This window comes from Rhodnius prolixus, unplaced genomic scaffold, assembly GCF_049639745.1.
Source record: "Rhodnius prolixus isolate KJV_2025 unplaced genomic scaffold, Rpr scaffold_4, whole genome shotgun sequence".
In the NCBI taxonomy this organism is placed as follows: Eukaryota; Metazoa; Arthropoda; class Insecta; order Hemiptera; family Reduviidae; genus Rhodnius; species Rhodnius prolixus.
The window spans coordinates 31,224,590-31,251,797 of NW_027411614.1; the positions used below are offsets into that span (position 1 = coordinate 31,224,590).

The 27,208-nt window shown below is 32.1% G+C and overlaps 1 protein-coding gene and 1 long non-coding RNA gene across 3 annotated transcripts in view; one reads left to right on the plus strand and one right to left on the minus strand.

Annotated features, from left to right (window-relative positions):
* Positions 1-27,208, minus strand: part of LOC141455366 (uncharacterized) — a 140,811-nt gene that overhangs the window by 75,466 nt on the left and 38,137 nt on the right. The window lies entirely within an intron of this gene.
* On the plus strand, positions 1,649-3,540 carry LOC141455674 (uncharacterized). The gene is made up of 3 exons (XR_012459396.1): positions 1,649-2,150; positions 2,417-2,596; positions 3,124-3,540. It is a non-coding gene; the product is annotated as an uncharacterized lncRNA (long non-coding RNA).

A 27,208-nucleotide genomic window follows, 5' to 3' on the forward strand; every position in this document is an offset into this window, starting at 1 on the left:
ATATTTTAATTACCTGATCTAGACATATTCAAGAAATTGTAGTTTACTCAGAGATCTCTTGTTCATAAATTCCCCAACTTTTGTCTTTGATTTCAAAGTTGTTTGATGAGGAAACCAATTCCACTCCTCACTTTTTGTTTATTATTGTGCCTGCGAAAAAGTAGAAACGAACAAACTCTTGTTGTTTTTTTTTCAAGACCTCTTTCTTATTCACGATTCCTGACAGCTCTTGCTCTAATTCCTTCAGTTAATTCAAACCTTTTTTTCACTCAACTCATTAATATTCCAGATGTACTTGCACTTCTCTTGCCACGTCGGCCCACATAAAAGAACGTCTCCACTTCTTCCATTTCATCTTGAGTTTCAGACGAACATGAAATCAGCTTGTCTCAACCTAGTTTTAGTTGCACGCTTGAAGAAATAAATATTATCCCCTTTCAAGTCGCGTCCTAAGAGCTCCAACTCGTTTATTCAGGCAGAATACTTACAAGGGATGATGATGGAATACTTACTACAAGCCGTACAGTGTGTACTGGCCAGGATATTATGACTCATTCGCCGAGTGAGAAATGGTGTACTGTTCTGGTTAGTTTAGGTTTAGTAACATACTTGTTTCTTTTTAAAAGGATATTAGTAGGAAACATTGTACAATTAAGTATTTTCCCCTTTTAATACGATAGTAAAGGTGTTGAACTAAGTCAACAGGCAACAGGCCACGCGTTTAGAGTCATTTGTTTCTTTTTCTGATGGTTTCTTTGGCATTGGCAAACTGCCATACAACCATTACAGCTTTCATAAATGATACTTTTCACTTAAATATTTGTTTATTAAAGTCTTTCCTTGTATTCCAATGTACTTCTTTTAAACTATAGTCGCTCTTGGCTATTTTATAAACTTAAAAACAGGATTGTTCCCTCGAACGGTGCCTAAGATTAGAGCTGTAAGAATAGCTACTTGAAAGTATTTGAAAAAATAACTGTAGTAAAGAATAATTCTGGACAATATGATTGGTCAGAATTCTTCTGTATGTGACAACTTTTAAACATACAACTACTTTTAATCGTAACCAATATAAATCCGTTTGGGCTTACGAAGTGAAATTTGTAAAACTTAATGTGAACAGTTATAAAAATAAACAAAAACAGCTACAGCCATTTTAACCTAGGTAGGTTAAATTGGTAGGTCCTCAAAGATAACCGAACTCTTAAGGAGGACCAGCAGGCGACGACTATTTATGTTCATTACGAATCCTATATATGGTTGTTAGCCTCTGGGCTTATCGCCCAGAGGCTAAAAGAACATAAGCCGTAAACGACTAGTTGAGGTACAGAAAAGAGGCGCACTTAGGATCGTCAATTAATTTAGAACTGTTCCTGACTCCTGATTGATTTTGGTTGCTGCTATTTTAGACATCTTTAAAATGTGTTGTCCAACATTCAACAGTACGTGTAAGTACTCCTGTATGGGGGTGAGAGCCCTAAACTAGGTGATGACTAGGAGACTAGAAGACTAGGGGAGACTAAATACGAGTATCATGAGAAACTTCTGTAATACTCTCACGTACCTCAAAACTTCAAAAGTGACCTCAATTTTTACTTAATCCCACACCTGTCAATAAAGTTTATTTACAAATGTTTTCCAACATCTGTTTCCATACAGTAACAAATCATTTTGCCTCAAATAATATTCTACATCCTTATGTATGTAAAAGTTGGTTGTTTTGCTCTAAAGTTTGGAGTAACACCTGAATCTAGAATGAGAGAGAGAGAACTTTGTTAAAACCAGAAAATTTCTAATTTCAAAAATATTCCACCAGAAAACTAGTGAACTAAGTTTATTTTCTTTGAAAGTTTATATTTCTTTAACTTCACCCATGAGAAGGAATGAATTGAAATCGATCACATATGAAATCTTTCTTGAAAAATTTAAAATTAAATAGAAATATTTAAATTTTAACACTGGTCTGGATTTTATTATTATTTTTATGAGAAAACTACCGGTTAAAATTCAGAAGATAGCTTCTTCCTAAGTCTCTAAATACAGAATTGCATTATCTTTCCAAATTGTAAAGCAACAAATACTCTGACACAGGCTTCTGCTGAAAATCTACATTCACCATTTTTAATTGGAATTGTTATTCTTTCCTTGATGTGAGTATTTTGGATGTATTATTTTAAAACATAAAATTAATGAAACTTAATAACTTACAAAACTTGGTGTTTATTGAATAACCATCATTGGCATAATGATCTCTAATTGTGTGCAGTAGTGCAGTCTAGTATCTAATAAAGGAATTACTAAATATTGTAGGTGCAGTACTTCTTTTTTTTATTTAATTAAAAAAGTTTATCCTGCTTTTTGGTATCATTTTGTTTGTATAATGTATTGAAACTAAAATTGAAGATTTATATTACAGGGAAAATGTGAAAACACGAGGAAAAATGAAATTTATTCAGCACAATCATGAAGATAATGAAACGGTATGGTGCTATGAATTGTAAAGCAATAATAAAATATGGTCAGCAGTAATGTATGCAGCGAGGAAATATTTACACACATTATTATGAGATTCCCTAATGTTTCAGCGCCTGCTAAGGTTTAGTGTGATAATACGAATTAAACCCAGTACATGTTTAATTTATCAATTCTTTAAAACTTCTTTAGAATATTTAATTAATTATTTAGGAAATTACCTCATGCAACTTTAAGATATACTTTATTATTCATTGTTAAATTCATAAATTTATTCCACGTTAAATAAATTACAACTGATTCTTTATATAGAGCAGATATAATTTTATTTTTTCTCTGATTTATACGTAATGTGGTCTTTCATAACTGTTCTCAACATTTGCCCCGAGATCTGGTAAGTAGTTCCCTATAAGAAAACTTCTTTTATGTAAAACTGTCTTCCAATTAAGCCACTTTTGTGTTCAACAATTACCTCAGATGCTACACTTCGTAGGAATCTTCATTTATTAAGCCACTTCATTATTTACACTTTTTTTTACTTTATCACTGACATTTTAATTGGAACTATGGGCAGAATCAATGCTTCCCAGCTGTCGTTTTAAGTACTAACCTGTCTATATTTGTATCGTTTTGTTACATTTCTTGGAATAGAAAAATACGAAGATCCCGAATTGGTTGAAGGTGATAACTTCCTAGAGGCTTGCAGCAGATAGACTAGAGAGACTGGCATATGCAGAAACTTTGACCTGAACGATTACCCGTAGATTAATTGCCGATTATGAGGAATTAAGTGTTGAGAAAACCCTTTGCAAAACTGATCTTAACCACTGATGAGATATTGTAAGTTTTTGTAAAGAAGAAAAACTTTTTGGAGGGCTGGAGATCGCATGGTTAAAAAGCCATGGTTCGGTCAAACAAAAATAAAATAAATAAAGAAAAAAAAGATGTGGGTACAAGGCTTTATATATAATTTCTACCATTATTTTGCACAGCAGAATTTTTATTTTGTGGAGATTTTTATAAAGTGATAAATATGTATCAATAAAATGAACACGAAGAATATTTTCAAAGCCTAGAATATTTTTTTTTATGTATTCTCTAGCAGGGAACTAAGAATTGCCAAACTTTAACTCATTTAACCGTACATTCTAGATTCCAATGAATACTGTTTCCTCACACTTTAGATTATGTAAAATAAGTAAAATCTTGAAAGGTTTTTTTTAAAGCAAAACCTCTTTTTAAAGTTCTCTCCTCTTTAAACTTTCAACAAGCTTCTATTTGAATACTTATTTCTCTGATTGTATATATTTTTTTAATGTTACTAAAATGGATCCAAAATAAATTAAATTTCAAAGAATCGTTTACAACACACTTGTAAACCCGATTGTAATTTTTTTTGCCAAGAAATACATTTAAAGACAAAGAGGATTTGTTTGGGTAACAAGCTTAAAAGTCCAGGATGTATAATATAAATAATGGAGGGAAATTAACTGTCTCTAGAACCTCCCTGAGTTACTGACTGTAAGCTACTTTTAAAAATTACTAAATGACAAACTGAACTTGACTAGTGTCTCTAAAAACAAGAGCAATTGACGACAAATGCAGTACAGATTTCCATTTGAGACTCAACAATACAAAGAATAATCCAAACACCTCTTGATCACAAACCTTCCTTTCAAATTCGGACGTTAATAATTAACAAACGCAGATCAATCTTGCACCAAATCAGATATTGCTTCTCCCAAAGTTCTTACAACAGACTTATTAGACTATTAAAAAAATGTTTTTTTTTTTTTTAATAATATAATAATTACATAGCTTCTCTTTCAACAGCAAACTAATCACTCTAGATAACAACTTCATACTCTTTCTGCATTACGACAAAGACGGCACGAAATGAGCTAAGACTGGAATACGAGTACTCAATCTTTAAGCCTCACCAATACATCTCTGATCCTGTCTTTACAAACAAAATATTCAATGTGATCTAGGCGCCATGGTAGCCGAACGGTTAAGAGGCGAGACCTGCAAAGCTAATATGCTTTGTGGTACTGGGTTCGATTCCCGGTTTTAAACCTTGCGATTTTATTTAATGGTTAATAAAAGGAATTTACAGTAAAATATGTTTGCTAGTCGCCTCCGTCCACGACACCTAATTGGGTAGTTAAGTAAAGCCCGCCTGAAAAAATAGGCAATTACTTTACTTTACTTTTATTCAATGTGTTCTAGATTGCTCTTCAACTCTCTTCTTCTCCTGATACATTTACTCCATCTGTTTCATACTTTTTTGAACAGGAGAGAAGCTCCTGGTTACTACCCTAATTATTTCAAAACTTTCATCACTTCTTCCCCCCCCAAAAAAAGTAATGGTACATCTACAGGGTGATCCATTTAAAACGCACCAATCGCTAATAACTTTTTAGGAAAGCGGAAATCCGAAAAAACCCACGAAGTAAACTATATGTTTTTTTTGGTCTAGTTTTCAAATTTTCCAACCCCGATGCGGTATCTTTATTTTTGGAGGAGTTACGGCCAAATACCCGATTGGGTTTTTATAAGGACCTCTATTTTTGACAATGATTATGAAAACAACATAAAAAATTGTGAAAAATGCCGTTAACCCCGTTTCAATATCCCTAATATTAGTCGAGATATTTAAGATCAAAGTTACAATTTTATCTATTCGTGAACGGTTTTCGACATTAAATTTTCACCAGAAATACACGTTTTGGGAGAGCCTCTGACTGCAGAAAATGTTATTTTTGATGCAAAGAACAAAAATAATAATAATTGAAGATTTTAAAGAATGTAGAGTAATGTAATGGCTGTGGGAGAATCAGGGATAATTGTTTTATCATCAAATAAAAGTAACCATCATATCATTTTAATGTTCTTCGTTTGCAAGAATTCTTGACCTATGGATTATGGTAAGAATATCTTGCCCGTGAGGGGCGGATGTTGGTCTAGTGGTCAAGAGCGTAGTCTTGTAAATGGGAGATCCCCAGTTCGAATACCGCGGGTGCAGTCTTTCACAATACTTAATACATCATAACACTTTTTTAAATAAAATGTAATCATACGCGGGATTCGAACTGGGGACCTCCCACTTACAAAGCCACGCTCTTGACCACTAGATCAACACCCGCTCATCCCTGACAAGATATTCTTACCATAATCATAGGTCAAGAACTCTTACATACTGGGTACATTAAAATGATGTGATAGTTGCTTTTATTTGATGATAAAACAAATTGTAACTTTGATCTTAAATATCTCGACTAATATTGGGGATATCGAAACGGAGTTAGCGACATTTTTTACATTTTTTTTATGTAGTTTTCCGCTTTCCTAAAAAGTTATTTGCGATTGGTGCGTTTTAAATGGGCCACCCGTATATACATTCTCTTCCTTAGGAAATTTTTCATGTTAAAGATGATCCTAAAACACATCGAACTTCATCATCTTTTAACTTCTTACTATCTTATTAGTCTTCTGCCATTAATGGGGCAAATATTAGATAAATTTTTTCCTTAAACGGTTCTATTCTTTTCTTCCAAAAATTTTTTTCTACCAAAACATTTTTCCTCACCTTAACAATATCATCATCCCATCTTTTGAGAGGCAGCAGTAATGGTCGGGTGTCTTTGTCGACGTTGCAAAAGCATCGAATCTGGCATCCGGCTTCTCAGTGGAAGCTCATACAAATTTTTTCCTCATTCCTACAATCCTATTCTAATGTCACAACTAAATGATCCGCGTTAATGAGGGCTCTTTTTGCTCTTTCTCTTACCCTATGGAAGTTGGTTCTCCTCAGGGCAATATTCTTGGATCTATTCTCTTCATTGCACCTCAGATCTTCCATCATAACTTTCTCTATTTTCATTCTGTCGCAGAACAAACAACTCGCATCTTAAAGACCTCCTAGACTTTCTGAAATAATGGTTTAAAAAATGAAGAATCAAAGTTAATACACAAAAATATTAGAATGCAACTATTAGACGTACAAATTGTCCTCATGTTTATTTAAATCCGACGCACTTCCTTGTGTTGACATTGACAAACTCCTAGGACTTTGTTCTAATAAATGACTGAAGCCGCTTGTAAGACTTGAACGACAGGAGATAAAGAAATACTTCTACTTGACAGACGATCAAAACTAACATTAAAACCAACTAATTACATATTTATAACTCACTTCTGAAACTGATTTGAACTTAGGGACTCGAAATAGGGGAGACAGCAAAATATTTCCAAGTCTAGCGACTCCAATCATTACAATCCAAAATACTTGGCCGAATAACTAACTCTCCATATTACTTCTCCAATCGCATCATCCATAATGATCTTATCGTATTAAGACTTCATACCTACGTTCTACAAAAGTTTTATTCTCATCTCTGTGGTCATCCTAATCTATTATTCCATCAGCTCTTATCTCTTAAGCGGAGCGATTTTGTCGGCAATGAAGGTCATTAACTATTACTTTTGCAGCGTTATCACCGGGTGATGACTACTTACACCTCTGATGTCAGCTGATTTACTTGCTGCAGATGTAAATTTCGAATAAATTAAATAAAATATTTCTCCTACTAATTTTGATTTTTCGACTTTTAGCTTTCACCTAAAATCCGTTTCGAGGTCTCCTAGCACGTAAAAGTGGTTTTTACCATTTGACACAAAAACAGAAAAATCTCAGAAAGTTTAAGGAACATATTTTGAATCGGTGTCACCAGCTTATCGATAATTCTTTAGAACATAATCAGGTATATGAATGATGTTCGTTAATGGCTGAAGAAAGTCTTCATAATTTTTTATTGATGCTGTACAACACAGTTTGTGGCAAAAACAAGAATTAAACTAATCCCAAAACATTCCGTAATTTTGATTTTTCGCATAAATAGTAGAAAAATGTCATGAGAAAAATCTAAAACTTTTTGCACCAGATTTTTTATGTTAAAAAATTAAAATGAAAAATAGAAAACTATTGGAACAGTTGACATTAAAATTAAGTGCCGTATGGCGAATAGGATGTGTTTGGTTAAAATAGATTATAGTTTGCAATATGCAATGTGCATCGCCAGTAAGGTGGTACAGAGTGCGGGAGGAATACCGACCTATTGCAGTCCACCGCTTATCTGATTTGTATTGCAATGTGGTAACAACATTGGTTATATTCAGAATATTGTCCAATTTAACTTGCCATCCACCGAACTGCCATTCATTTAAACAGCTGACATATTGTATTATTTATGAATAACTGTCCTCACAGTTACTCATTGCAATACTAACTTTTTTTAATAGGATAAGACAACTCGAAAAACTGTCATGTAGTTAATCGATCGTTTGTTGCTATCGCAATATATAATAAGGAACCTAATTGTAAGAAATAATAAAACTAAGCAGAATCTCAAAAAAAGAGGAAGGTATAATAACATAGACCAGGGGTGCAAACTCAATTAAAGTACGGGACATTTGGTGCATCAGACAAGATTCACGTGGGCTACATCACATTTACAAATTTTATTTGATAGTTATAATTCATAGCAACTGAACCCAGAATGGTCATCTTAATCTTTTCGCTATTGGTATCAGTTTACATTGCGGGACACTAAGAATGGCCGACAAATTGCTTCCAAACGTCGCGGGAATTAATCAGCGCGGTTTTTTCTTCCAATTTCCAAATGATATTTAAAGTTTATTTAAAAACTAGTGACAAAAGACAGAACAAGTAGAAAACTAGATGAAATGAAAGCCCGTTCGGTGTTTTTCCGTCGTCTTTTCCTTTTCATTTTAGAAATAGATGCTACCCTTCATGTACATACGAGGGTCGTTTGAAAAGTCCGTGCAAAAATAAAAACTACTTAATTTTTTGGGGTACCTAAACCTTTTTTATTTTTCAACATCAATAATCAATGCAATGACGAACATAAGATGACGTAAAACTAGATGCCTAAATTTGTTTTTGTTTTACGTTACAAAATATAATACGAATGTCCAGACAACGATGTCCGTCACCAGACAGTGAGCTAAATGAGGCTTCTAGGAATAGAAAGAGAAAACCTGAGAGGAAAAAGCTGAACTCAGATCCGACACCCCCTCATCTTGAGCATTGCCTAACCACTGGGCTTGTTTAGTGCCTTTTTCTGATCTACTGTGGGAAGGGACCAAAAGATTCCAAATTGTTGGGCCGATTTTGCTATCCCAAAGTGCAGCAACAACTCATAACGAGCTTAGACCAAAAATGCGTCCTGGACTTGGACCAACCTAAAATTCACAACATTTTAAACAAATTTGGAATGGATATACGAGTATTAGTCCTGACCATAAAAGCAGGTGCCAGAAACGGAAAAAGTAGAAATCTAGACAAACTAGTACCTAATTCGGTGTTTTTCCCTTGTATTTTACCTTTCATTTTCAAATTGACAGCTACCCTTCATGTTTGTTTTTGTCCTGGCCATAAAAGCAGGTGACAGAGACGGAAAAAGTAGAAATCTAGACGAACTAGTACCCAATTCGGTGTTTTTCCCTTGCATTTTACCTTCCAATTTCCAAATGAAGGCTACCCTTCATGTTTGTTTTTGTCCTGGCCATAAAAGCAGGTGACAGAGTCGGAAAAAATGGAAATCTAGACGAACTGGTTCTTAATTCGGTGTTTTTCCCTGTGCATTTAACCTTTCATTTTCTAAATGAAGGCTACCCTTCATGTTTATTTATATAAGCTTTTTATTAATGCTTTTTGATGTTTGTCTTAAAAGTTCCGCAAATGTTAACATTTATAATTATAGGCTTAAAATAGCTCTCTGACCATAAAAAAATGACAAAGTTGATTATTAATTTTTGCCATAGTTAGTTCAGGCTGTATATTTAGAATATCTTTATTAGAACGGAATAAGCAAGAAACTTTGAAAACGTTTAAAAAGAACATTTCACAGATATTATCAAGATCGTCTGGTCTAAAAGTGAATTTGAGTTCTAAAAATGGCACCCTAAATAGAATCATTCGTTTTTCACAAGAAACTTTATATTTAGAGAAAGGTGTGAGCGTTATGTAGGAGTGATTTTTTTTTTGGGTTGGCTGATCCGAAGAGACGGTGTTCATTAGTCGCCCACGCAATCTTCGCTGTGAAAATGATTTCCAGAACATTACTGTTCCTGAGATATTTATTTTTCCTTTTTTTATTATTACTTATGATGATGGCCGTCAACCTGTCTGTAATAAAGACAATTATTTTTCCTTAATTCATTTGTTCCTCTTGAAAGTTCTCTTCTTAGTACCATCTTTATTTTAATAGAAATATCTATTTTCAATTCCGATATTTTTTAGCAGCTCATTGATTTAAAGGATGTTCTGTGTATTCCAAAATGCTACAGTCAAACTTCCAATTAGATTAACTACTACCGATACAGTTATTTATTTTTTTAAAAGTCTACATCCACATTTGTCTTCCATTATATTAAATTCATTGTACCTACAATATAAATGTACAAAATGAGTTTTTAATATTATAAAAGAATATAAAATTAACATAAATATAATAAGGTAACTAGCAAAGAAGTGAAGGATAACATATTACAGTAATAAAAAAGTCTTAAAAAGTCCCTTTTCACATTCCGGCTCAAGACCGTTCAAGTTGAATCATAGCTGGAACTAGTGTAGCGTTCACCAAGGAAGGAGCTATAATGTTCTCTTTTTTGATCACAATGTCCAGGGTATGCTGTTCGTATAATTTATCTCTAGAGTATGTAGTTCCTAATATTGCCTCATCAAGGCTGTTGGCCTACCAAAAGTGCATCTCTATCATCTAAGGTTACCTAACAAACCAATGAAAACCACTATCATTTTCTAGCTAGCAACACATCTCCAGTATTCTATAATACCATTCTGATTTTTGCCGAAGTAGAAACACTTTATTCCTTATGTTAGTTAGTTTAATAATTCAGTATTTCTTAATAGGGTATCTTGGGTTTAAGATGTTCTATTTAAATCAAAGAGCGTATATCCCTTCTCATTTTGCCCAGGAAGATTTGTTTTGTGATTTATTTCATCCAATAAATATTAAAAATATTATTAACTGTTCATTAATTATATCAAGGAATCTAATGAGCACTCAAAGATGTAAAAATTTTTAGTTACCTTGTGAAGAATTTACTACAGTTCTTTTTCTAGAAATAAAACTACCAAGAGATATTTCACCGAATTAACTAAACTGGCGCATCACATTTCATGTCCAGCGATAAATAGTAATCTTTCGTAAAGCTCTATAATAATCAAGTGATACTTGATCGAGAGATTGTTTATTTCTATTACAGATTATGCTTCACATCTGTGTTCAATTCTAACAAAGTCCATTTTGCAAACTGACGTCCTTTCCATTTTTTTTTTTTTTTTTTTTTTTTTTTTTTTTTTTTTTTTTTTTTTTTAGAGTTCGGTATGAGTAGCAGTTTAATTAAAAACTTCATTTCCTAAATCATTTATCATTCACAAATATGAGTGACGGCTCTGAAGTCTACAATTTTAGAATTGTGAATTTACCCAAAATTAAGAGAAACCAAGTTAATCAACAGAATTTGGGTGGTTATAGCTTTCTAATAATAATAATAATAATAATAATAATAATAATAATTTATGAGGGAAGGGATTAGCTATGTGGTTAGCGTACTCGATTTCCACGCGGAGGTCCCGGGTTCGAATCCAGCTGCTAACCCTTAGATTTTCTCTTCCTAGGAGCTTCTTACAGCTCACTGTCCGGTGATGGACAGTGTTGTCTGTAACGAGAGAACACTGTCCGGAGGCCGGCAGTGCACTGAAAAAAGCTCCGAGCGCTAATAACCTCAGCTGTTGATGCGCCAAAAAAAAAAAAAAAAAAAAAAAAAAAAAAAAAAAAAAAAAAAAAAAAAAATAATAATTTATGTTTTAATTAATTATTTTATTCTGTCAATTAAAAGATTTTAACATCTAAATTAGTGTCATCTGCAGCCTTCTCAGTGCATTAAATTTTATTTGTATTCAAACTAAAAGATTATTGTATAGCATACGGTTACCTCTTTTTTTGGATTTAGAACAACCTATTTTAATCTCAAAAACAATATGAAATTGGTAGAAGAGATCAGCACAAGAACTGGCACAGAGTAAAAGTTAATGATTCTGATTACCCTCAAAAAAATTTCGAAATAAAGAAACAGAGTTAATTCCTGCAAGCTTGTGAATTCCAAAGAAAACAGTCGCAGATCGATTAAATTGCAGATAACTTACAAATTATCTACTGTAATTCATCCATTTGAACGATTTTTGAATACTGCTGGATTCCCACATAATACAGTTGAAAAGTTGAAATTATTAGGTATTTAATAAAGTTGGAACTTCAACGATTTATGTTTTAGACTTACGCTAATTCCAAGCACAAATTGATGACAGCTGATCTTACAAAAGATTAGTTTAATGTCTTCAGGGGGGATCTTAAATTTTATTTGCGGTGAAAAATCAATATCGAATTTTTAATAGATGCTTTCCTGTAACAGAATATTGTAATGGTGTCCGATGCATGAATATGTATTTAACAAATTGTCGGATGGCAGGACAATAAAGTAAATGAAGGCCAAAATCTGCAGTCATTTCAATTTCTTTCATTTATTAAGTGATGGCAGGACTTTTTTTGAAAAAAGAGATTCTAAAGCATTAAACTTATTAGAATTTAATAAGTGTTTAAGGTTAAAAAATTAAATTATTTGCTAAGAAAGAAGAAGCTATTTTGCAAACGGGCCAAGGACAAGGGTTTTGTTTGAGTTGGACAGCAAACATACTTCTTTTTCATACACTATTTATGCTAATGTAAAAGTAAAATTCAAAGCTGGGAATCGAATTCTTTTTAGCCAAACTTACCATAACTTTGGCATGCTACACCTTCATGAAATGTTTCCTCTGTTTCAGCTATATAATTAATTTTTTTTTTTTTCAAAAAAGGCAATTTCTAATATTATTTTTTGTATAGAACGCCAGGGCAGTACTTTCCTTGAGAAAGCCTAAAACTGGCCACTGGAGCTAGAGTTTTTAGGCAAAAAACAGGCATCTGAAACCACTTGGTGAAATTTTATAGCATCTTCCACGCAATCGGGAGATATGTTTGATGGTTTAACCTCGACAAGCACTATCAAGAATGTCATCTTCCCGGATGGCCAGCTTGCCATTAAAAAGCAAAACTTTTGTGAAGAGTTAAAAGTAAGTATATGAACGTCTCAGCAAACTCAATGAACTGGACAGAGAGAACACAGTTACCCTACTGTAGGTGCCAAGACATTCGTCGTAGAATGTAATGGTCAATAAATAGAAGGTAAAGCATCAAAACTCCCTTTATGGGGCATGGATTCTTGATGGTTTTTCTTTGTGAGCAGTCGAACAGGAACAATGATAGTGGACACTGCATCCACCTCCTAACTGACTGGGATTTCATATTCACTCATCATCAGTTACTAGCTGAGCTGTAGAAGGACATTTCCTTGCGGGAATCTCTCAAATCCTAAGATTCCTTCGAAATCTAGGGAGTGCTGAAACCAGTAAGGGGGCTGAATAGATCTTAAAGGTCGTGGGGTACTGTTGTACACACTCCTATCAGGATATTCATGCTATTCAATCTCTAAATTTTCCCAAACTGTTAACTTTTTAACTTTGTGATTGCTAGAGATTTGAGCAAGTCAAGAGAAAGAAAACTGGAGTTTAAGAATTTCAAAATACTTCAAACTGGTCTATAACAACTAGATTTATACAGTTTGAGTATAAAACATCTATCTGGTTGAGATGCAATATTCGTGTTAATAAAATAAATTGAACTTGATAGTAATAGTGTTTCAGAGATTAAATTGGTGGTTATACATTTCCATTATGACTTTAATAATATAATGGTATTAATCTGTCCCTAAATAAAATCACAGACAGCTTTTCATAACTCATCCGAATTAAAATTGTTACTAATATTTCTGGTACGGAATATAGCTTTAATTATTTAGCTTTTAAGTTAGTTAAAACTTTAAAATAGATTTCATATACTAGTTTTAATAGCAAAAGTTTATAAAGTTGAATAGAAAGGGGGTAAGAGAAACATTTACGCTGTTTATTTTGAACAAACAATATATAATTATTTACTCAAAATATTTTGTAATTTGTTACCATATACACTTTGTTAACAGACAATAACAAAGTGTTACACCTTTACCAGCAGCGTTGTTACACTTTTCTTCGTTAAAGAGGAAATATTCAAACAAAGACCAGAGAGAAAAGTTTTTTATAAACATTACTTTGTCATTAGCAACACAGGCCAGTACAGCTACCTAATTAAAAACATGAAAAGAAAATGAAACAAATAATAAAAACCATTTCGTTTAACAAAGAAAACTTCAAGAAAAATAATTGTTTTTAACTGTAATAATTATACTTTTATTAAAAAAAAAAATCTTTAAACAGGTACCTTGAATTTTTCTTTGTATTTCATTACAGGATTCGCCTACAATATTTATTATATTACAGATTATCTGTGAACAAAAGTTTTCGCACTTACTGCTTTGTGCTACAGTAGTAAATAATCTTTAATAATAATATTTACTCACTTCGGTGGTACATATACTAAATAATATTTGACTACAGTCACTCTTGAGCATCTGCTCATAGCAAAATCATATTCGTCAAAAACCTCTAAGGGCTTTGAGGAGATTCGTTTGTTTCCATAATCATTTCCATGTACGGAATTCAAGGCTGATGTTGGGTTCTAGAAACGCTGTACTCTAAGAGAGGGAATTTTCGTTAACTAAGTACACAGAATCCTAAAGAATTTGTTAAGTTGTAAAAAAAAAAAACTAAAAAAAATAACCTGTACCGAACGAAAACCGAAAAAGTGATAATGAATTCAGACGAGTGATGAGCCAAACATTGGTATGTAGTATACAAAATTAATAACAGGCAACTATTATTCCTTCATTCTGGACTTGGGCAAAGTTTTAAACAAACTAGTTTATGTATTACAATGCAATTAAGAAGGTTTACGAAGGTTTAAATTGTAATGAAGCGTGTGTTGAAAATTTCATTAGGCCCTAGGAGGCCATCTTATTTTATACGTTTAAATTTCAGTTTCTCTTTTCTAATACAACAAATTGATTATATATTCTAAAATGGTTTTTTATTTAACTTCAAAAGACGCTAATGCCAAAGATCTGTAACATTTTCCTTAATCTAAACGCAATATTTTGAACCTTCGTTTATAAGCATTGAAAAATTATGTTTTGCGACAAATAGACCAATTTTTTTAAAAAGCTTTTTGGAAAATTTAATTTCTGTTTCAATAGATTACAACCTTAAAATATATATAAAAATCTTGTGCAAATATTAACACGACATTTTCAAGACTCTAACTTTATTTTATTTTTCACATTCCGAATATTTGAATCATATTTAATTCTTTGAAACATGCAGTTTGTAACCATGCTTTACACTGAAATTTGCCCTAGCTGAGAAGCCTACTCCAACTCTTCTTCGAGAATATACTAAAAAAATATTAAAGGAACAGTTATTATCTATGTTTATGTAATAAATATCCGAAGTTTATAAAATAAACATAGAAGTCATTTTCGAAAAAGGGAACAAACTATTGAATGAAGTGATACGGTTAACAAAATGTTCTTTAAAGTTGAATTTAACATTTAAGGCCCTTTAATACACAGGAGTGAACCACTTAAAACGCACCAATCGCTAATAACTAGGCAAGATATTCTTACCGTAATCATAGGTCAAAAAGTCTTGTATACGGGGTACATTAAAATGTTGTGTTGGTTGCTTTTACTTGAATGTAAAACAAATTTATTCTTTGTAAATTTTGTAAAACAATTATTATTTTTGTTCTTTGCGTCACAAGTAACATTTTTCGCGGTCAAAGGACCTCCCAAATCGCGTATTTCTGGTGGAAAATTAATATTGAAAACCGATCAGGTATAAGATAAAATTGTAACTTTGATCTTAAATATCTCAACAAATATATGCATATCAAAACGGGATTAACGTCATTTTTCACAATTTTTTATGTAGTTTTTATAATCATTGTCAAAACCAGTGGTCCTTATGAATCACCGAAAATTTGAAAACTAGACCAAAAAAAAAAAAACATATAGTTTACTTCACGGTTTTTTTTCTCGAAATTTCGCTTTCCTAAAAAGTTATTAGCGATTGGTGCGTTTTAAATGGATCAACCTGAATATAAAATTAGTATACCAAATTCTAAGAGAATAATCGTTTTCGAGAAAATTTTAAAATACTGGAAAACTCTATTCATTAAGTAGCGCTTTAGCTCGGCCTGATTTTCTTAAAGTTTGTAAATTTACTTATAAATTGAATTTCATGGTAGTATTATGTACGTCATGAGCTCAAACATTCAACTTAAATGATACTTAATTGGGAAGTTTAAACATGCCTCTCTCCCACAACTACCTTAAGAAACACTTGTAACTTACACTTTTTAAGTAGATCTTTTCAAACATATTTAATTGTTGCAAACTTTTTACAGTTTATAGATACCACAAAATTTCACGAAAATGACACTCTTGATAGTTATGCTAAGATGTACGTGAATGTAATTTACAGAAGTTTAGGTAAAACTTTAGAAGCGTTAGTTTAGAGGGAATTGTACCAAACCTCCCAGAATTGCCTTTAACAGGATTTTGCGGGAGAATTTTACGAATTTCAAGTCTAAATTGTGGAATGTTTATCAAGTTTAGAAAAATATTAACGATGAAATACTCGATTCAGTAACTTAGTATTTAACTAAAAATATTTGTACAGAAATATTAGGGACCGCAACTATAAGCATTCTTTAAAAAGATCTCTCCAATGGTAGTTACGGTTCCGACTTAAAACCTTATCAGGTTATAATGATAGAATTGCATATTCCAAATTTTAAGAAAATCTATAAAGCAGATAACTTTGCAAAATAGACAAAAAGGAAAATCTATCCAAAAGGTACAAAAATCTCCTTAACAAAAACTTGCAGTTTAAAAAGTTAAGTATAAGTTGATTAAACGCCAAAAGGTAAAATACTGGAATAATTAGCTGTTCTAAAAATATGCATATCTTATTTATTTTATATTACATATACTGAGTGTATGCGGAGGAGTGGTCGAAACTTCGGGAGGTGATTCAGCAGCTCAAATGAAACAAAAAATATTCTCTTCTCTTTGGCCTGATTCTCAAAAGTGTCCAAGATATTTGCATTTTTAACTTTTCCGACCATACTCGCGTTTTTCACCATAAAAACTGCCGTAACTTTTCTATCCTTTATCGTACAACAAATCTGCTTGTTCCAAACGAAAGAGCATTAAATTTCCTATAAACCTGCTTAATCCAGAGCCCCAAAACGTTTCTTATAACAATGAAATGTTTACTTTAATGTCTAAAAAATTCGTTCTCGTGATTTTTGTTAAAATTTTCAACTGCATTTTTTCAATGATTGATGAATCAAGTAGTCACATAATTTCAGAAAAAGTTGCGCATTTATTGAGCTTCAAGACCATATGAATTTTTTTGGTTTTTAATAAAACCCTACCCCGAACAGAGGGGGTGTAAATGCAGAAAACTGGGATCATGCGTACCCGACTTTTCACTACTAATTTACTCAAATGTCAATTTTTTGGAGAAGGAACAAAAAGAAAAATAACCTTTTTTAACAATCATTTTTTAATAAAACGGAAGTAAAAAATAAATTAGCAATTTAGTAAAAATTGCTTAAATACCAATGAAGTATTAATGAAATGTTGGGTACTTGCTGATTTGTATACTTTTTGGCGTTTAATCAACTCTTATACTTAACTTTTTAAACTGTAAGTTTTTGTTAAGGAGTTTAACTACAAATATTTGGGCAGATATATTTTATTTACAGAACCAAATTAATGTTATCTATTTAAATATGTCGCCAGTTTAAACAAAATGCGGATCTGTGAATACGAGTTTTATATAATATAAGAATGAGGTAGTTTATCATAACATTAATTTTTTTTTATCTACTTCAGTGTATAAGGTATTAAAAGATACCTTCCACCCTATCCCTGCAACTAGGCAGGTTTAATATTACCGTAATAACCTAGGTCGTTCTCACTCACTGTGGGAAAAAAATAGGTAATAACATTTTAACGACCGGATTAAAACGATCTCTCATCTCATTGTAAGGGTCTGAGATAACCCCTATATATTTTCGGAATGACTTTTGCCCTTATATGTGGAATGTGAATTTGCGTGGGCCGAGGTTGGGGTAAAAGTTTTATCCAGAGATCTATGTTACTGATTAAGAGTAATTAATAGCATGATATCGTTTAATTAATATTTAAGATTCGAATACCGAAACTGGTGTTCACTAAGTTACGCGGAAAAAGGTAAAAGTATTTTTTTCATTGACATGTACGCTATGTTCTACAGGGGGGAAAAAGTCTAATTTTATGGGTTTGAGATCGTAGAATGCTAAACAAGCGCATTATTTATACGCTTTCGCAGAATTCTGCGTTGAAGGTTTGCCCATCCGGGACCCAATTCCTGGTGGATCTATCCATTGTAGAACCAGTGGGCGATTTCGCAACAGCATCTTTGGCACCCGCTTGATATTTTTTTGTCGGTCGCCACATTTGTTGAAGCTTGACTCTATCGTGATTCCATCAGCCGTGGTTTCCTTTCCCTACTGAAAACGTTTGAACAGTTTGTACATCTGGACCAACATGATATGCGTTTCTGAGGCCGTTTTGCTTAATTTTCAAAAAACAAATCTTAAATCTTCATGTTTATCAGTTACTCCATTTCAATTTAACGTGGGTTTTCCAAGTCCTGCCGTTCAACTGCCTGTAGCAGACCAATTTTGCTTTGGTTTCTTGCGCCTCTTGCTACATGGCGACTCTTCATGCTTGTGGCGGCATTTTTATCTAACGTTGCTTTTGAGATATCCATCCATTCCCCGAACTAATTTTGAACTTATACAAAGAAACGTATAACATAGTTTGGCATCACAACAAGGTTGCTTGCTTTAGTCCACTATTGTTCATATGGGATTCTGCAGATGAGATCGGGGTAGGAGTGCATGTAGAAGATTAGCATGCGATTAGCGGTGACAATTTATATAAAATCAGGAAAAGTGATACTAACTTGTGTGAGAAATGCAATGAGGTGGACAGTGAAGAGCACTACTATAAAGAGATAACTACCCCCTTTCAATTATATTTGCATCTTGAGCAGCAAACATAGTAATGTATATAATTTATTAAAAGGTGTTATAATAGAAACAAACATTAAAATTTAACACATTATATTATTAGCATTTTAATGGATAATATATAAAAACCTAGAATATAGAATTAAAATATTTACAGTAATTGGTTTACATCTAAATTTTTGTTATCGTATGAAATTTTTATATACAAATAAATGATATGTTGGATGTAAGGGTAATACCGATGCCATGGGAAGAAAAAGACAAAATCATGATCTTCTCTGCATTGAACTTTCAATGTCATTTACATATGTTATTATTATTAATAAAGCATCTTTGCGGAGCTCCAATAAGAATACACTAGACTGTAATACAAAAGTAACATTAAATTTATAATATGCAAGCTTCAGTAAAACTTTGTCTCTGAAGCTTTACTTTAGAAAGAATTTACATTATTTTATGTAGAATATTAAACTTACCAAGAAGCAGAAAAGAATGAACACCTTCCTCGGAATAATTAGAAGGAATCGTCCCGCCCCAGACCTCACAAATGTTAAAACAAATCAAATTAAAACGAAAAAAAATCCAAGATAAAAATGATCTGTTTTTGGGAAATGCCCAGATGCATTAAGAAAACCATTTTCTACAAGCTTGTAAAAATAAAACTATAAATACTATCTCAGAGAGAGACCATAGCAGGCTGAGAAAGTTCTTACTCTTGCAATTTATGAAGGAGGTCAGTAATAACTAGTTTAGTTAGAAAAAATGTTACTAATTAATTCTAACAATGTAAGGTTATAACTAGAACATTATCAACTAGATAGAACTGCTTGTTACTACTATTCTTGTTAAAGCAAAATTTCAGATAATGAAAACTTTAGATAGATTTTTTTTTCAGATAGTTGAGTTAATGTCTTACCTGAGAAAAACTCTGAAATACTTGAATTAAGAAAATATGAAGTGTAGCATTTTAAAGACTACAAGAACAGCTAACGAACAGTTAAGAACAGTCACTATTATTGCAGGGTTAGCAATAATGGTCGCAATCATTAGGCTTTAAAGATAATAATAAAAATGAATATTACCTTGAAAAAAGTTGCAGAAAAGAAGTTACAATAATTTTTTTGCTTTCTCTCTTAGCCGGAGATAAAAATAATGCTTTTTATTTTACCTATCATTGCCTTATTTCTGATGCCGTACCGCAGGGCTACTCTACAATTTTATTTTCAAGGATTTATTTTTTGATTGATCATAATGTTATCTACTTAATTCCATCTATTTATTTGAAGCAGTCTAATTACTTTTACATATAAAACAGTAATGTCTGAATTGCTTTATCAGTTTTGGCTAGGCAGTTTTTCAATTTAGTAGAAGATTAAGATTTTAATGCGCTTATTTAAAATTCTCCAGCGTAAAGTGCAAAACGCAAAGGACAAGAAAAGAAAAATAAGAAAGGAAGAGACAAAATACAATTTATATCAGTTACTAAACTGAACTAAAACTGTCTTAAAAGTTAAAAAAATAAAAATTGCTCCAACAATTGAGCTCGACGTTTATCTTAAAAGGATAACAGATCAATAAACGAAAATCAAAGTAATAAGCCAACAAGATCCGTGAGGATTTAGAAAAAGATAAGTTTTGCTTCTAGAAAAGTCTGAGTGGGTCGCAATCGGATTGCATCCGACTAACTTCAACCCAACAAAAAGAAAAACGTTATTATTCCTGACTGTTGTCCTGCAGACAGCTCTCGTAACTTGGACTACTTATTTATTTATCACTTTACTTATTTAATCTTTACGTAATAGTTTTCTTTACCGACTTACTGAAAAGTTTACTAATTTTGAATTGATTCTTTCATTTCTTATATATGTATGTTATTACTACCCACTACTTTATGTTCTGAATAAACCAGGCTTGAATCTCTCACATGTACAATGAAAAAGTTAAAATAAATAAATAAAAAAATAGAAAATTATTTGTTGATGGAGAAGTCCTCAGACAAATTATTTCAGCATGGCATATATCTACATATATGGTATATATATTTTGTTTGGCAATTTTTTACATATACATATATGAATTAAACAAATAAAAATAGTAAATACGAATGACAATTCAATAAGTAATGAAAAATCGATGAAACTGATAAAGTAAATAAAGTCAAAAAGAATAACAACGAACAAAAAAAATATAGCAGTTTGATAATTTAAAATAATCAAATCAAACCTAGTAACAGCATCCCTTTTTCTACTTTTAAAAGAATACAGTAAACCAAACGAAACTAAAATAAGAAGGAAAACTCAAAAGAAACCTACATGTATATATAAATGCAAATATGCATTTGTAAATGCACAAACCTTTGAAAATGATCCATTCAAATTCAAAAAATCAAGAGAAAAAGAGGAAATCATAAAATTGGCAAAATTTAAAATTATAGAATAGTCACTAATAGCAACATTACTATAGCTCAAAAGTACTGTTGTTATTAAATAATGAAGTTCTCTAATTTTAATGACACATTTTTGTAAAACTTTAGAATCATTTAAATTCCGCAATAATGCTTTAAGATCAAAATAATGTCTATTTGGTAGGCCCAACTACCAAATTATGTGTCATAGAGGAACGGATCTAGCAAACATTTTAGTTTAATATAAAATCCCCATATTAAGTATTAAATAATATCCAAGACCTAGACTGGGCATCAAACCAAGTATCTCAATACATCTTAGCCTTGCTCGGTTATCGGGGCGGCTTTTTCTTGAGTCGTCGATACTAAATTACTGTCTTATTGAAGAGATTGAAGGACACGCTCTCAAAATAGAGTATATACCTCTGGTATGATATAAATTAAATATTCTACAAATATTATAGCTTTCTCTTTATAGCACTAAAGCAGCCAATCAGGAGTAGAAACAGTTTTGTTCAAAATGGAAATCTTATTGAAGATTATTATTAAATAAATATGCTAAAAATTGGCCTAAAAATGTTTGCAGTTTACCTATATTCAATATTCACTTTGAGCGCATTTGTTTGGCTAAATACAAATTCGAATTTTGGAATAAATAAATATTTAAAGGAGAGAAACGCACCGTTCTGTTTCATTCTGGTGACAGTCCACCAGAAATATTAAATTTGTGCTTCATTTGGTTAACTGCTAGTTAGTGAATATGGTCAAAGTGCCGCAGGTAGAAATGTTAATCAACTCGAGAGAAACCTGATTAATAATCTACGTATAGCTAGCGCCGCACAATTCAGGCCACAAACAGTTTAACATACGAAAGGGTAAACAAATTTAAACACAATAACTGAACAAAATGCTGGATATGGTTTTTGTGTAACCAAACTAAATGGAACACAATAAACAATTTTAGGTAAAATTGATCGTTGACGTGTGATTTACATTAATACTGGTCCAGTAGTTTTCCTTTCAAAATGGTCTTAACATAGCTTTAAAATAAATTCTATTTAAAGCCTGTTTAAATTCTCAATTTGTATCATAATGGCCACATATAAAGGCAATCAGGCTTGAAATTCCTAGAGATCTTCTGTTTCAGTTGGTATTACTTCACAGGTAATCAATCTGAACGTTACACATCATTAGTTTTCTTCTAGATCATTATGAAGAGAGAGTACCAATTCTAAGGATGGTTACATTACCTAAATTTACTTTAACTTTCATTAATTTTAATTTCTCTTTGAATTGAACATGAGTTGTCAAGTGTTAGTTAAATTTTACCCTTATATTTTGCACTAGCCAATACCAAAAGAATAACAAAACCTGTTCTTTTGAAAAGAAAAACTTTTTTTTGTTTTTAAAAAGATCAGTTTCCGCAGTATAATGAGAGATGTATACAATTAGTAGGAGTTAAATGTGAGAAATCTGTCAGTTGATATATTAATAATCGGGTTTGGTTAATGTGATCCCAGATTATACAAGTCTTGTGTGGAAATCCTCTCTTGACTTTTAAAAATGCAATTAAATTTTCTTGATTTTTATGATGCACGAAAAATTTCCTTAAACTACCAAATTTATTTCGTATTATTTCTGGCCATCCTTTAAATTTGGACACATATTAAATTCTTATGAAAATTAAAAAAAAATGAATGAGGCAGGATAATTTAGAAAGGAGCTTAACCCACTCTCCCAGAGGAATGCATTGGAAGCATTTTCCTAGGGAAATCTATTAGAGAAAGAAAATTGTGAGAGGTAAAGAAGTAATCTATTTCTCTCATGTTATTAAATTAAGTATATCAAGTCAGAAAATAAATATGTAGATATTATATTTATTTAAAAAAATGATAATTATTATTGGAAAAAATTTAAATTAATAGCGAATTAGATATTAATTTTGGTCTAGAGAACACACTATTTAGAATTAATGAATTTAAACTCTGTGATATATTAATCCACTCAATAAAAGAAGTAGAAAAATGTGCTTATATTTTTTAAACACTTGACAGTCATGATACTAACCCTAGCGTAGTTTTTCTGAACTATCCCAAAAATAATTTTAGTAAAACCACTCTTATGGCCACCTAAATTTTTTAGAATTAGGAATGTTAAGCATTTTTTAATTAGGTAGCAATTTTTATTGGTATCCAAATAGGTTTAATTTTTCTGAAGTGGTACTTGAGTTAACAAATACAATGATCGTCTTATAAGTTAAGTGATGCACATTTTGAGGTGGGGCTTCAACTACTCATCGAATATTTTCACCTTTTAATCTGTAAAACTTGGCACCTATCAACAGACTTGAATTTGAATGTGACAGTCGATAGTAAATACTGCTTAGAAATTATATTTTAATTGACTCAAAATGCATTGAGCCAATGAAGAAACAAAAAACTTAAAATAATCATCTGGGCTAAATTTACGGATCCGAAGTAAGGATAGCCGTGGAGGAATGAAGTGCAATTATCCGAGAGTTCCACAACCTGTGTGCTGACTGCACTCCATGTCTCATTTTTTTGGTGAAAAATTTGGCATGATTTTCATACTTTATTACTTTTCGAGTTTGACTACTACCTTGCTTTTATAGCTGTTCTTGGAGAAGGAAATATATTTTTTCCTGGCGGAGTTGAAACATTCGAGAATATGAGGAAGTCGTTCACTTCAACTGCTGTTCCTTGTATAAGGAACTGTACTTATATAGACTCCAAACAGCTTCTTTTAATTTGGAAGAGTCTTCTTCAGAATATTCTGGAATATCTGTTAGAAAAGCGAGTGGTGATCGCTGACTACAGATTCTTCAAGATGGTGGTAATTCCGAAGCACGGGTACAACACATCATTAGTAAAACAGAATAAAACAGAAGGGTACACAACAAAGAAAACTAACTGTGTTAGTAAGTGGAAATATGGCCCTAAATTTCTGCAAATGCATGTTCTATAATGAAATTTATGGTGTGCCAGGCGGAATGGAAAATAGAATTAGGTATGTCTTAGATGGATAAAAGTTGCGAAACTTTGCACTACACAATGAGCAAATTATGGCAATGATTATAATGACTTTTCACGGCTCCCTTCATAGCAATTACTTAATGTTCTTCTTTTTTGTTTCATTTGTATGCTGCGGTTTTATCAATCACATTTTAGTTTCTGTTAAACCTGTTAGAGAACCTAGTATTGCGATGATGTACTTATATCTGACTGGAAAGAAACATAAAAAGAAAATTTGTTTTCTAGAATTATACAGGGTGTTCATTTTAAGACGGCTCAAATGCATTTCATGCTTAAACGGATGGTCTGAGCGAAAAATGGTAAAGGAAAAATTTGTTGCCCGTCACCTCTAGTTTCAGAATATGTGACTTGATTTTAGATTCCTGCCTGCATACGCGGCTGACGCGCGACTAAAAGTGAGCGTTCGTTATCTTCAAAATTAAAGTTGCTAGGCCATTTCAAAATCTGGTATTTTTAATCATATTTCAATTTTTTAACTTGTTATCAAAGAGAAAGAAGAGCATGCGATAGGTCATTTTAATGTATTTTTTCATCCCCCACCTACTAAAAATATTGCCAAGGCCGTAAAGCTAGTATTTTTCTTAATATCGTGAAATAAGTCGTTTTCCGAGTGATTTTTTTTAGAACAAGAAAAATCAAATGTTAAGAGCTTTAGATGTTCTCAAGCACACACAAAATGGCTAAAAATTAATTTTACATCTGTTACAAACCAGAAGGTTTAATAATTATTTGGTAATTTTGGGAGACCTGCGTTTAATTACCAAAAAAAATTGGAAACCTCCTGCCACATATTTAAGTGATCAATATCTTTCATGTAAAGGATCAAACTTGTTCCTTAATTTATCAAATAATGCACTTTACTCAACTTGTCAAGCATGAACTGTACCTTCAAAGGTTCCTCCTCAGATACAGAGAGCAGTTGATAACCTCCTGGCTAACCTGGCTTGCGAGTCTGAGGAGGCACCTTTGAAGGCACTGTAAATGCTTCACAAGCTGTGTGAACCCTCACTTTTGGTCGCGCGTCAGCCGCTTATGCAATCAGGAATCTAAAATCAAGTCACATATTCTGAAACTACAGGTGACGGGCAACAAATTTTTCCTTTACCATTTTTCGATCAGATCAACCGTTTAAGCATGAAATGCATTTGAGCCGTCTTAAAATGAACACCCTGTATAAGGTAGATCAATAGTCGAGTGCTTTCGCAAAGGAATAAGCAAAACTCCATAAATGTCGAAACGTGAGCATTCAACTAGAGTACCTTCCATGTTCAAGGGTAAATCTATACGAATAGTATAATATAAATTTATTGTTATGTTAGCCAATTTTTTGTTTGCAAGAGATAATTAACTGATTTTTTGAAGGTAATATTCAGAAGAGGAGTACTTCTGGCTTATCAGAATGGCCAAAGAGTGGAAAAATGGAATCTAGTTCGTTAAAGTAGTGATGGTTGCTTTTGAAAAGGTACTTCGGGGGGACAGAGATGTCGTTAGGCTTCCTTCCGATGTTTCTCTCTAGTGTTCCGCTTCACAACCTTCACAATGGTAACAATGTTTTTCTCTTTTTACATTTTTTATTATCCATCCAAATATTTCAATAATTGGGGGCTATATTCTTGTTCTACAATAAAAACCTTTGTCACTATTTTTTAATTATTTAAATTAAAAATATTGCAAACAGATGTAGTATAAATTTATATACATTTCTTCCGACTTGGAATTTATAAAATTATTTATTTTTGTTTGGACATAATACAAAGAGTACTGTTATAAGAATTTTATTTGAAGAGAGATCAACATTATTCCTTACTGGTTACAAAACTTATAAACAAATCGTCCCCTTTTTTTTAGCAAATCGTTCAAAAAATGTAATAATCATTTCCGCCAAGAAGTATCCCGATTTCGTTGGAATTTGTGATAAAACCTCCTTTATGGAGAACTACGTACATATATCCCACTAAATAGACAGATATCCGAAGCTTGTGGCGCTTGAGGTTATCAAGAGAGGTGTATATTGGTATCGGGAGCTTCAAAATGTAAACAATGAGTACGGGTTAGTGTATGATTTCAAAAACAATAGTTATAACGAATGGAAAAAGTTCTTTGTAAAACTTAGAGACAGAATTAGGTTAACTATTGTGGAAACAGCTGGTATCAAGGCAAGGAATTCTTTATTTAGTGAGACTTATAAGCTATTAAATTATAATTTAAAAGATAAAGCAGCTTACTTTAATAACAATTTCAATATAAATGATATAAGCCTAATTATAATGATAAGAGCCGAGTTATTAAATTTAAATTATAAAAGATACAATAGTGAAATTCCAAAAATATGTTCAATGTGTAACACAAAAGAATTAGAATCTGTATTTCATTTTATGGTACGTGTCCTATATTAAAAGAATTCAGAAGATTGTATTTTAATAAGGATTTTTTGTCAATGGCCCAATTAGAGGAATACTTAAACGGAAAGAAGTGGGATTTAGTATTGAAATATTGTAGGATGGCTCTTAAGTATAGGCAACAACTTGTGGCTGAATTTAATTTTATTTAAGTTTCTATTTAGTTATTGTTAGTTATTGTAGCATAATGTTTATATTAGACAAGTAAATGATTTTAAGTTATTTTGTAGGAAAAAATTTATTTATTTATTTAGTTTTTCTAAAAACTAAGATAGACAGCTTATTTTTTTTTTTTTTTTTTTTTTTTTTTTTTTTTTTTTTTTTTTTTTTTTGGCGCATCAACAGCTGAGGTCATTAGCGCCCGGAGCTTTTTCCAGTGCACTGCCGGCCTCCGGACAGTGTTCTCTCGTTACAGACAACACTGTCCAACACCGGACAGTGAGCTGTAAGAAGCTCCTAGGAAGAGAAAATCTAAGGGTCAGCTGCTGGATTCGAACCCGGGACCTCCGCGTGGAAGTCCAGTATGTTAACCTCATAGCTAATCCCTTCCCTTATTATTATTATTATTATTATTGGAATCTTCATAGAAGTAAGCTAGCAGACTCTCTACTGGATCAGCTTGTAAGTGAAAAGAGTCCAGACTTGTTGCTACTTTGT